This window comes from Pinus tabuliformis, chromosome 5_2, assembly GCF_031772625.1.
Source record: "Pinus tabuliformis cultivar Carrire ecotype Pingquan chromosome 5_2, CPIR1, whole genome shotgun sequence".
Classification (NCBI taxonomy): Eukaryota; Viridiplantae; Streptophyta; class Pinopsida; order Pinales; family Pinaceae; genus Pinus; species Pinus tabuliformis.
Window position 1 is genome coordinate 488,986,149 of NC_142306.1, and position 12,087 is coordinate 488,998,235.

The 12,087-nt window shown below is 36.0% G+C and overlaps 2 pseudogenes; both read left to right on the forward strand.

The window, feature by feature from the left end:
- The first annotated feature begins 267 nt into the window (after positions 1-267).
- Positions 268-2,226, forward strand: LOC149159832 (phytochrome pseudogene; annotated as a pseudogene).
- Positions 2,227-8,402: 6,176 nt separating this feature from the next.
- LOC149159833 (kinesin-like protein KIN-14T) overlaps positions 8,403-12,087 on the forward strand; it is a 47,369-nt pseudogene continuing 43,684 nt past the window's right edge.

Below are 12,087 nucleotides of genomic sequence, written 5' to 3' on the forward strand. Positions count from 1 at the left end.
ATTGAGACAAGTTCTTAAATTTCTTGATGTTGGGATGCCTAGCCTAAAATTCAAGGTGTTGAAAGTTGCAACTCCAGAACAGATAACAAGGATTTAGAGATTATTCCATCAGTTGCAGTTAGTGGATATCTGCAGCAAATACAAATGAGAAAGCTACTTCAGCCATTTGGGTGCATGGTTGTAGTGAATGATAAGACTTTTGAAGTGATTGCTTAGAATTAAAATCCCCCAGATATGTTTCAAGTGTCAACTCATGCAGTTCCCAGCATGGAGGACCAGCAAATTCTTTGTATTGGCAGTGATGCAAGGACCTTGTTCACTCCTTCGAGCACCATGTCATTGTAGAAGGCTACCAAGTTTGAAGAACTCAATCTTCTAAATCCTATTTTGGTCCATTCCAAGAGTTCCAGTAAGCCCTTCTATGCTATACTCCATAGAATTGATGTGGCGTTGGTGATAGATTTTGAGCCTATTGGGACTTCAGATGTTTCCACCTCTGCAATGAGAGCATTACAATCCTATAAGCTTGCTGCAAAAGGAAATATCACGGTTGCAAATCGATCTCTAGTGGAAATATTGGGCTATTGTGTGACATGATTGTACAAGAGGTGTGTGACCTTATAGGCTATGTTTGTGTTATGGCATATAAATTTCATGATGATGATCATGGTGAGGTGATATCCGAGATTAGAAGATATGATTTAGAACCTTATTTGGGTCTTCACTACCCTCCAACTGATGTCCTTCAAGTTTCAAGATTTTTGTTTATGAGGAACAAAGTAAGAATGATTTTTGATTGCTATGCACAACCTGTAACAATGATTCACGACAAGAGATTTCCTAGAGACCTAAGTTTTTGTGGATCTACATTGATAGCACCTCATGGTTTCCATGCTCAATACATGGCCAACATGGGTTCTATAGCATCTCTAGTAATGGTTGTAGTAATCGATGAGAAGGAATTGGAAGAGGTAGCAAGGGGCAGATGCAGCAGAAAGGAAGAAGGCTTTGGGGACTGGTGGTTTGTCATCACACTTGTCCATGCTATGTTCCATTTCCTTTGAGGTATACCTGTGAGTCCTTAATGCAAGTTTTTAGAATTCAACTAAACAAGGAAGTTGAATTGGCTACTCAGATGAGAGAAAAGTGAATTCTACGCACTCGACATTGCTCTGTGACATGATGCTTCGCAATACACCCTTGGGAATTGTCACTCAGAAGCCCAACATCATGGATCTTGTCAGATGTGATGGTGTTGCCCTTTACTATGAAGAAAACTTTTGGCTTCTGGGGGTAACTCCTACTGAGGCTCAGATCCAAGATATTGTTGCATGACTATCTGAGCATCACATGGAATCCACCAATTTGAGCACATATAGTCTTGTTTATGTAGGCTATATTGGAGCAAGATGATTAGGGAATGTAGTTTGTGGAATTTCCGTGATGAGAATTAATTCAAAAGAATTTTGTTTTGGTTCAGATCCCATACTACAAAAGAAATCAAATGGGGAGGTGCCAAACATGACCTGTAGGAGAGAGATGATGGTAAGAAAATGCATCCACGATCTTCGTTTGATGCATTCCTTGAAATGGTAATAATGAGGAGTTTGCCTTGGGGGGATGTTGAGATGGATGCCATCCATTCATTATAATTAATACTATAAGGTTCCTGCAAAGAAATTGATGACAGTAGCAGAAATATCTCGATAAATAGGCAACTCACTGATTTGAAACTTTAGGAAATGGATGAATTGAATGTAGTGACAAATGAGATGGTGAGACTGATTGAAATAGCAACGAATCCAATCTTGGCAGTCGTTGCTTATGGAGTAGTAAATGGATGGAATAGAAAAGCTACCGAACTTAGAGGGTTGTCAGTGGAAGAGGTCCTAAGGGAGCCTCTAATCAATCTCGTCAAGGAAACCTTAGCTCAGAATGATGCTACATTTGGCTTTGCAAGGAGTTGAAAAGCAAAATGTTCAAATTGAGCTAAAAAGACATGGCTCAGAGGAGGAAAAAGGTCTAGTAGTTTTACTCGTTAATGCTTGCTTGAGCAGGGACTTGAAGGAGAATGTTGTGGGAGTGTGCTTTGTTTCCCAATATGTGACCGGGCATAAGATCATTATGGACAAGTTCACTCACATTCAAGGTGACTATAGGGCAATAGTTCAAAATCCAAGTCCCCTAATTCCTCCCATATTTGGAACAGAGGAAAAGAGTCTCTAATTCTTACTGTTAAAGCTGCCATATTTTGGATTGAATTTTTTATGAGAAGAGTTTCAAGGCATAAAATCTGTAGCTCTAGATTTGAAGGGCATAAATATATCAATCAAAATGGTAGTTGGTTAAATAGGTGGCATGATTTCCCTCATTAAAGGAACCCATGGAAGCAAACGGAGAAGCACCATTAAGGTACATAAAATATCATTTGCAGTATCAGAGGAATAATTGTGTAAGCATTGTGTTTACCTGCTCAAAGATGATCCTTTTCATTGTAGAGAAGTATGATAAATTCACATATGAAGAGTTTGATGGACAAAACTAGAATTCATAGTCAAAGGTGCAGTGAAATATGCTTTCCTTTTTGCATGTCAAAGGAGGCTCAATTATTCTTTCATGTTGATAAGGTTGCCCTCATAGCAAGCCAATTTTGTTGACTGAGAACCCATGAAAAAACAGAGGACAGTGACAAACATCAATCATCATACATCGATCATCTAACATCACTGACAGATATAAAAATATTAGAACACAAGGGATCAAGAAACAGGGCATGGCTAGAAGAAAGTAGCCAATAAAACCAATCTTCCTCTATTGATTCCTCAACAACTTTTTCTTATGAATAGAGTTCATGTAGATCCACTAATCATACTAGTTCCTTCACCATTCCCTCATCTTCATTCACTAAGAAAATTATACATAATGGCAATTTTGATTTTCATATATGCATCACTAAGCCGAAGACCAAGAACATCTCACAAATGCTACTCAAAAGTTCATTATCCTACTTATTTGGTGATTGTGGGGAAGATATGATGTTTCCTATAGCACAACCATCGAAATCCACTCTATGAATCTATAATGAGAGATGTGAGATATTTCATTCAATTCAAAAACTAAAACCTAAGCTTCATTCATGCAACTTCATCAAACCTTAGACTTGTAACGGATAATTCTACTTTAACAACTGAGAGTGAATCAATGCTTGGAGAGGTTTGTCCTATTTTGACAACCATGGTTCCATTTCAACTAAACACTGTGAAGGAGCTGCATATAGCTTTAACCAGACTTGCACGCACTGCAAGCTTTGATGCTCATGTTCTCCATAAAGCTCTTGAAGGTGTTGGACCACCCTGAAGCCACACTGAAATAATCCAAGGATAGATAAAAAGGAAACCTACTTACAAATAAATATTGTTCATGCTATAAGCCTTTTGGAGAAAATCCACAAACATATTCATAGGATGGAACTTTTCTTATCCTTTGATCAATGAGTTCTATCTCAGAAATATGCTCGAGAGGATATTTATGTGTAGAATCTAGATGTGAATGCTGGATCAAAATTTTCATACCAAGGTTGTACATAAGCTAGGGCTCTTGCAATCATCCATATTCCATTCCAGTAAATGCCCTGTGTTGTTCCTTATTTTTGAAGAATGGCAGATGCAGTCTTTACCAAGGCCCCATAGGGACTCCACTTCCCAACTTTTGTTTCCTAATTGCTGGGATACCATTTGTAGATGTCCTTCTCCATCAAGTTTATACTGATTCAAGTGAAATTTCAAGTGTTTACTCATTATTTATTTTCAGGTGCTTGATAGGTCACTTGCCTTTATATACACCATTTCCAATCTGATGTTTTTTAATTCCTTTGGGCTTTTCTATCAAACTTTGACTTGTGTGCTGAAGAATGCTTTTTTCTGTAATATAAGAGTATCTTGTAGACCTTTCATTTTTGGTTTGATATGGACATTATCATTCTCTACTTCGGAAAAAATGATCCAAGCACATAGAACATTTGTGACCACATTTAGAAAGTCTTTGTTTGAATTCTACTATGGCATCAAAGTTTCAAACTGCCTCCAATTATAAGTTTTGTCTACCATGAAAACTCCAAGTGTTGTTGCAAAGTCACTTTTGAAATGCAAACCATGTAACTTTCTTTATGCATATTTGACCCATTCATGCTTCTTGACTTGAATTGAGAACCATAACAATCATATTCCCTTTTTCATATTTATTTCATTCACCTTATGAAAGTCATTAAAAATCATTTATACCTTCAATTAGCCCTGTGATTTCTTGCACAAACCAAGGGGTAACTGTGTCAACATTGAAAAATTTATGGTGGTGGATGGTGATGGCTCCTCTTTGTTTCAAATGCTAGTAAGGATGTTGCTCTTCCTCACCTCCATAGTCTTTTCTTTCGAGAGGACTAATCATGACTTGGAGGATTTTCTCTCTCAAGTATTATCTATTATCAATTCCACTTTCTAGGGATACTCTTTTGGGTTCCCTTCCTTTTCTATTTTATTATCTAATCTTCTTTCATTATTCTTAGATTTTAGAACTAGTTGATAGATGCTCTAGGCACTCCTTATTTCTATTGTCAAATGTTGTCCTCCTAATCCCATTGACATAGTTTGAAGTATTCTTTTGTCACATAGAAGGTCTCCCTCTCTTGTTTTTTGTTGAGAAATGTTGCATATATACTTCATAGATCAAATAAGTACATCATGGAACATGAAGGATTACAACAAACAAACAACAATGGTACCCCAAAAGGTGAAGGCAAGGGATTTTAGAGTTCCCCTCTCTTTTGTGAACTTTGACATATATGGATGTTTTCTTGTATGTTTTTATAAATTGACATTTTCAGGGTGTTTTTCTTGTATTTGTTTACAATAGCGGCCAACACATGTTCCAAAGTTTGGGAACTAGAATACTAAATAAGGTACTGGTTACACATCTTATTTTGAGGGTGCCTGTGTTGTTAGAGGTGCAAAGCCTAGCCATGAAGAACAGTCAAACAAGAAAGATGAGGGTATCATATGCCAAATATTTGGGAACAAACCTAGAGCAGAGTGCATGTTACCACCTTCAACAACTGGGCAAGAGTCATAGGGTGGAAACATACAAACCAATGAAACTATAAGTATTTCATAGTTTTTCCTTCTTGTAAATTTATTTTAGTCAAAGCTGACATAATTCAAATTTAAACCATAATTTATAATGTTAGAATACCTGTTAAGTTAATGGTTCCAAATGTAGAAATAAGCCAAGTTTTTGGAAGTTTTCTAATTAGTCACTAGATAAAGTGGTCAATAACACTGGAAAAGGGCATTATTTTTTGCTTGTGGTTTGAATAGCCATGATCTTGGATTGATAGATATCCTATCTAAACAGAATAATTTATTATATTTAATTCTTTTATAAATATTACTCCCAATTTGTGTGTCTAGGACCAAGGTATGCTATTACTTTCATGTAGATTTTAGAAATCAAGCCATGAAATTACATGCTTTGTGGAGAATGGGCATGCAAAATTTGTCAGTGTCCTACAAGCGATGAATACAATGCTTAGGTACTTATGAACCAAGTCTACAATGAGAAATTATTAATGGCATAGGTTGATTAAAATAAAGGCCCTTCCATCTGTAACATTTGAAATTAAAGATTTTAGGTTGACTAAGGACATTTCTCACCATCTATTGTTCAAACTCATTATTCTAAAAATTCCAATGATTTTGCACCTTCTGTGAGACAATATAGGTCTTTGTGAAGCCTTCTTAAGTTAGGTACTAGTAGGGCCTAATTTTGCATCAGAATCTGTAATATGGATATTTATTACCTATACTTCTAGGAAAACATTAAGATATTGTTGCGTATTATCTGACAAGCGAGAGGAATCCATTAGCATTTGGTTAGGAAGATTCTTGGCTGAAGAAAATTGATTGAGCACTATGAATATTTGTTACAAGGTTCATGGCATTAACATAAGATTTCATAAAGCAATAACTCTCTCCAAGGAACAACTCTATATTTCATTGATGTAAAGGTTATTGAACATGCTGCAGCTTGGTAGAGGTGCACCTATCCCCAGTGTTGGAGCCTTGAGTTAAAGCAACCCTATATTTAACAAAGCATGGGAAGACAAGTAGATAAGAGGAACAACCAAAATTCCAATAATACCATCAGAAAATCCATCTTGTAACAAGCCACCCCAAAGTTCATAGGTAATTAGTTTTGAATAAGATAGGTTGTATCTATAGAAAATCTGATCATTTTGATTTGGGGCCTCTGAAAGTTGAACATGTTTATGTGTTTATAGTGATGGTGTTGCTTCAACAAAGAGTTGATTTTTACAATATAATTTGTCTATAAAATTTGCAATTATTGATTTTAAAATTTAAATCACTCAAATTCTTGCCAGAATTATTATGTTCTTTTCTTGAAGAAATTTCATATAATACTTTTTGGGAAATTAAAATAAATTTGAAAATAAATATTGCAGTGATACCCATCAAGGTAGGGAGTTACTGCCCACCAAGGGGAAGTCAACAATGCCACAAATCTAGACATACCATGAATAAAACAAAATTGAAAGTAGCCATGAAAATCCACACCAATGGGGACCTTAGAGTCACTTTAACAAAATAACACACACCCACATGACTTTACAACGCTATAAGGCACATTCTTTGGGCTTATATGGTGTGTCCAATTTTTTTTGGAGTACCCCTGCTGAAAGAGGGGTAACATGACCTTGGGCTTACAATAATGGTGATAAATATTGCGAAGTGTTCATATGTACCCATGCTTACACGAGAGGTAGTAGGCCCAAAAAAGTGACCCATCTCCAACAAATGAGGGGAAAAATGGTTTTGGTGCAGCATCCAGCTTCCAAAGGCCCTTCAAAGGTGCTTCTCCTCTACAAATCAGCCAGTAAACTCCCTAGGTGTCATCCAAAGTAAAAGAATGGGCTCCAAAGTAAACTATCCACCCTTAGTGGTGGGTCTTCTCCTCCAATCCTGTCAAGAATGATCCCAAACCCTCCTAAAAAATGAGCACAAGGGCTTCAGAGTGGACACATCTAACTTTCAAGAGGTGGAACAACTCTTCTTATCATGTACATGAGGCCTCCATGTGTCCACCAATATGGGAACAATCTTCTAAGGTGAATGCTCAACATACAAATCTGCCAACAATACTCCCAAACATGCTTTAGCTCTACTTCTCATATCTATAACTCACCCAAAACAGAGGTCAACACCTAATTGTTGCAATGACGTGGGTCGGCTCCATATAGAATAACTGATTCAAAACACATTATAAATTGGTCCTCCATGAAAGATGTTTCAATACAGCTTGTAGGTTGGCTCAAACAAGTCAGCCCTTACTCCTTTAAGTGGTTGCTACACAAGTATATATATATATATATATATATATATATATATATATATATATATATATATATATATATATATATAACCTAAGCGACCCTTTTGAACAATACAAATAGAAGTGTCTGACCTTGCTCCTACAAAATCTGAAATAAGTACAGAGCATTGGCTTCATAGTTTAGATAGACTTTTGATATCCCCGAGGAGGCTTGAGTTTGCATCCGATCCAAGCATTCTTCATTGTGGAAAGGCTTTGTTGCAATTTCCTACTTCATTACAACATATCACACCAAAATTTAGGCTTCAAGAGAGTAGTATTTCCATGCTGTGGTTGAAAGTACCCCAGAACACATTAATAGCAACCCTTTATATTGATTCAAGTGAAATTTTAAGTGTTTACACCTTATTTCTTTTCAGGTGCTTGATAGGTCACTTGCCTTTATATACACCATTTCCAATCTGATGTCTTTTTTATTCCTTTGGGCTTTTCTATCAAACTTTTACTTGTGTGTTGAAGAATGATTTTTTCTATAATATAAGTGTATCCTATAGACCTTTCATTTTTGGTTTGATATGGAAATTATCATTCTCTACTTCGGAACAAACTATCTAAGCACATAGAACATTTGTGACCACATTCAGAAAGTCTTTGTTTGAATTCTGCTATGGCATCAAGCAACCTCCAATTACAAGTTTTGTATACCATGAAAACTTTGCAAGTGTTGCTGCAAAGTCACTTTTGAAACACAACCCATGTAACTTTCTTTATGCACATTTGACCCATTCATGTTTCCTGACTTGAATTGAGAACCATACCAGTCATATGCCCTTCTGCATATTTTTTTCATTCACCTTATGAAAGTCATTAAAAATCCTTTATACCTTCAATTAGCCTTGTGAACTTAATATACTTAGCAAGATGCTCTTGATGGCATAGATGGTTTCAAAGTTGATCCATGATTTTCATGCTTGAAATCACACATTTTGAATTATGCATGAAACATTCGTGTTTTTTGTCAAGTGAGGCCTTTCCTCTTTAGTGAGAAGCAGGCAATACCTGGGCCTCTTGTAGTTCCTGATCTAGACAAAGTGGTCATAAAATTAGCTGGAGGGAAAACTAAAGAATACAACTTTGACAAGGTTCTCCTTCATGGTGCTTCACAAGGTGCACAAAAAACACTATATTTTGCAATTATACTGTAGGTTACTATTTAACAAAAGCTTCACTTTTTTGTCATAAATATATCTAAGCAGTACACTATATTAAAAAATGTGTCTTGTGATTCTACAGATGAAATCTTTACAGAAGTGGAGCCAATTATTAGATCAACTTTGGATGGACACAATGTATGCATTTTTGCCTATGGACAGACAGGGACTGGAAATTTTTTACTATGGTCGGTGTTTTCTATTTTTGACTTCTCATTGAGCCATTTATAATGATGGTATTGTTTCTTAACCACTAGGTGGATACAATTAGGCTATTAGCTATTTGATTCTTGTCAAATTTTGCAGGAAGGCATGCCAGATTGTCCTGGGATTGTTCCCCATATGATACAAGAACTATTTCATCAGGCCTCTCTGGACAAGACTGTTAGCTTCACATTATCATTTAGCATGCTAGAACTATACATGGGACACTTGAGGGATTTACTTACCTCTCAATCAACAAAGTTAGTAGACCATTTTTCCAAAATGATATTTTACACTCACAGCATGGTATCCTTCTTCAAAAGTTAAATGTGTATGGAGTTGTAATGCAATCAGACTGTTTTTCTTCTTGCTATTCATTCTTTCTATCCAAATGGATGCAAAGGGTACAGTTGAGATTGAGAACCTAAGGGAAGTGATCATGACCAATTTCAGCCAAGCAAGAAAATTGTATAGCAAAGATAGCAGAGCTCGATCTACAGCTTGGACCAATGCCAATGAGTCATCTAGTAGATCACATTGGTATGCACCTCTTTTGATTGAAAATATTGGAATTGTACAGTGAATATAATTATAAATTGAATTTTAAGCTCTATTAATGTCCATGAATGACCAAAAATGGCTTAATGGGAGTGGAGACTACTACATACACTAGTAACTACAAAGGGAGTGCATAATGCATCTAACAACAAAAGCAACAATAAAATGGAAATGAGTCCTAAATCTAAATCTAAAATAGTAACCCTAAAGCATATCTAGCAAAAGGGTGGACCAAAGAAGATAAGCCCCCCCACAAAGTAAAGGGTGGAGCTAATTGCTGTTATCATCTACACCTGCAATAAACATGGGATTTAGCTGCATTCATTCATCTAGGTAATTCTTCTGCTGTCTATAGTTTAATCAAGATTGCTATCGGTTGCCTAGGTGCTCCAGAAAGATATAGAGATACCAGCAAGCTTTGGATTGTAGATCTTGGTGGAAGTGAATGTTTTCAAAAGACACAGGCCACAGGTCAGACTATGGAGGAAGGGAAGGCAATAAATATGTCCCTCTCAGCTCTTGGTGATGTGGTTAGTACATTACAGAATAAGCAAGCTCACATTCCTTATAGGTAAATACTCTTGAGTCCTTAACCAGCCTAGGTGCATATTTACCTTGGATCTATCAAGTGCTAAGATGGATAAAATCCCTTGAGGTGCAAAACTTTTTTAGAGTGCAAATACTTGAGGAAAGGTTTCCACCTAGAGGTCTTTGATGTCTCTTGGTGTTTGTTAGATCTGTGGTTAGGAAACATCTAGGTTGGTTTAAAACAATCTCCTCTTTCAATATATTATTATTATACCATAAATGAACATTAAAGCATTAAATTTTTTGTTTTCCTTCCAATAGAAAAGGTCAACAACGTAAGTGTTACACACAGACATTACACATCTCTCCACTTGGGCTGTAGAATGCACCCCTTGGTGCAACTAGTTTCATGTGAAGCTTCCAAAGTATGTTTGTCACATCGGTCAGGGACTCGGGATTCTACATTTTTCATATTCTAAGATGTGGATCCCTTTCAGTCAATACGTTCCTATGAGATCTGTAAAAAGAAGGCATACTACATATAAAGGCTACAAAGAGCCCATGAAATGGAAAAAATAGAGCTAATTTTTTGGCACTCGAGGAATAGGGCAACATGTATAATAATTTCTTGAGGTTTATAGAGTGTACCCATTTATTTTTTGTGTGTAACATTCCAATTTTGTTGAGATTAAGGAAAATTTGCTAAAAGTACTGCCGTCAGAGTGCAGTGTTTAGTTTAGTTAAGTGATCAGGCATTTTGTTGAAATTAAGGAAATGTTGTAGTTACTGGCAACACTATTTAGTTTAGTCAGTATTAAAAACCACAATACTTGTAATGTTAGTGATTAGGCTAGTTTAGACTTAACCCCCCCCCCATCCACAAATTTTTGCACACGAAAATGTATTATTGAATTAGAATTAGTTAGTCATAGTTTGTTATGTGCCACTTTTAGTGGTTAAAAAGGGTTCCATTGTAAGGAATACTCCAACTGAGGAGGTGGTGATAAATTTTGTGAATTATTGTTGGATTGAGTTTGGTAGCTTGCTTGTGCTACCAAATTTAGTGTTTGGAGCTTGTAGAAAGCTTCCTTGATTGTGGAATGTAATTTCATATTTCCTAATATTAATCAACACTTTTTTGTCTATTTTGAAATAGTAATTTAATTTAATATATTTACTCGTGTTGGGAGGGATGCATGGATAAAATTCCTATGGAGATCTGCATTCATACTCGAGAATTTCATATTGTAATGGTATTCTGCATTGCTGAGGTGAGAAAATCTAGTGGTCTTTATAGTGTAAAAAAACAAACAAAATCTTGATTTGCTGATTGCAAGCTCAAAAGGAGTACTTGGTTTCATGTCTGTTCGCTACATCTGATACATTTTGCAGTTTGATTTTACAGAGTGATTACTTATATAAAGTTTTACATGTGCAGGAACAAAAAACTTACGCAAATCCTAAGAGACTCAATAGGTAACCAATTCACTTTCCTTTTTTCCATTTGTTCTCTTTGTATGCTGTGAAGGTTGGTTTTCTCGGTTCTACTACACATGGACTTATGGTGTCTTATTTCATTAATTTGAGATTCTAAAACATGTTCTTTTGAAAAAATGCAGGAGAAGACTCAAAAACGTTGATGCTTGTCCATATTAGTCCTAAGGCAGATGATTTAAGTGAGATGATTTGTTCTTTGAGTTTTGCAACTAGAGCAAGGGGGGTTCACCTTGGACGAGAACTATCTTATGTAAATCCTTATGCCCAAACCTTGTCTAGGTCTCTTGTAAAGGGAAAAAAGAAGGAAGCCTCATGTTCATTCTATTTAGGTATTTAACAGGCATGTTCTATGAAAAGGTTTATTATCCGAAGAGCGTTGTATACAACCAATGCCTCATGCATATTTTCTTGAGTGGTGTTAGTTTATATATGACTCTTGTGAGGTACAATCAGTGGACCTGTGATACAACAGCCAGATTTATGTTGCTTTTAAAATAAAATCCAGTTGTCTAGTTCTCTCTTCCTTGTCTTGGCCTTTGGTTATGCTACATATATGAAATTCACACTAGTCTTTGTCTAGTTCTCTCTTTCTTGTCTTTGATATTGTTGCATGCATATTTTATTGAGTGAAATTAGTTTATATATGACTCTTGTGAGGTACAATCAGTGGACTTGTGATACAATAGAT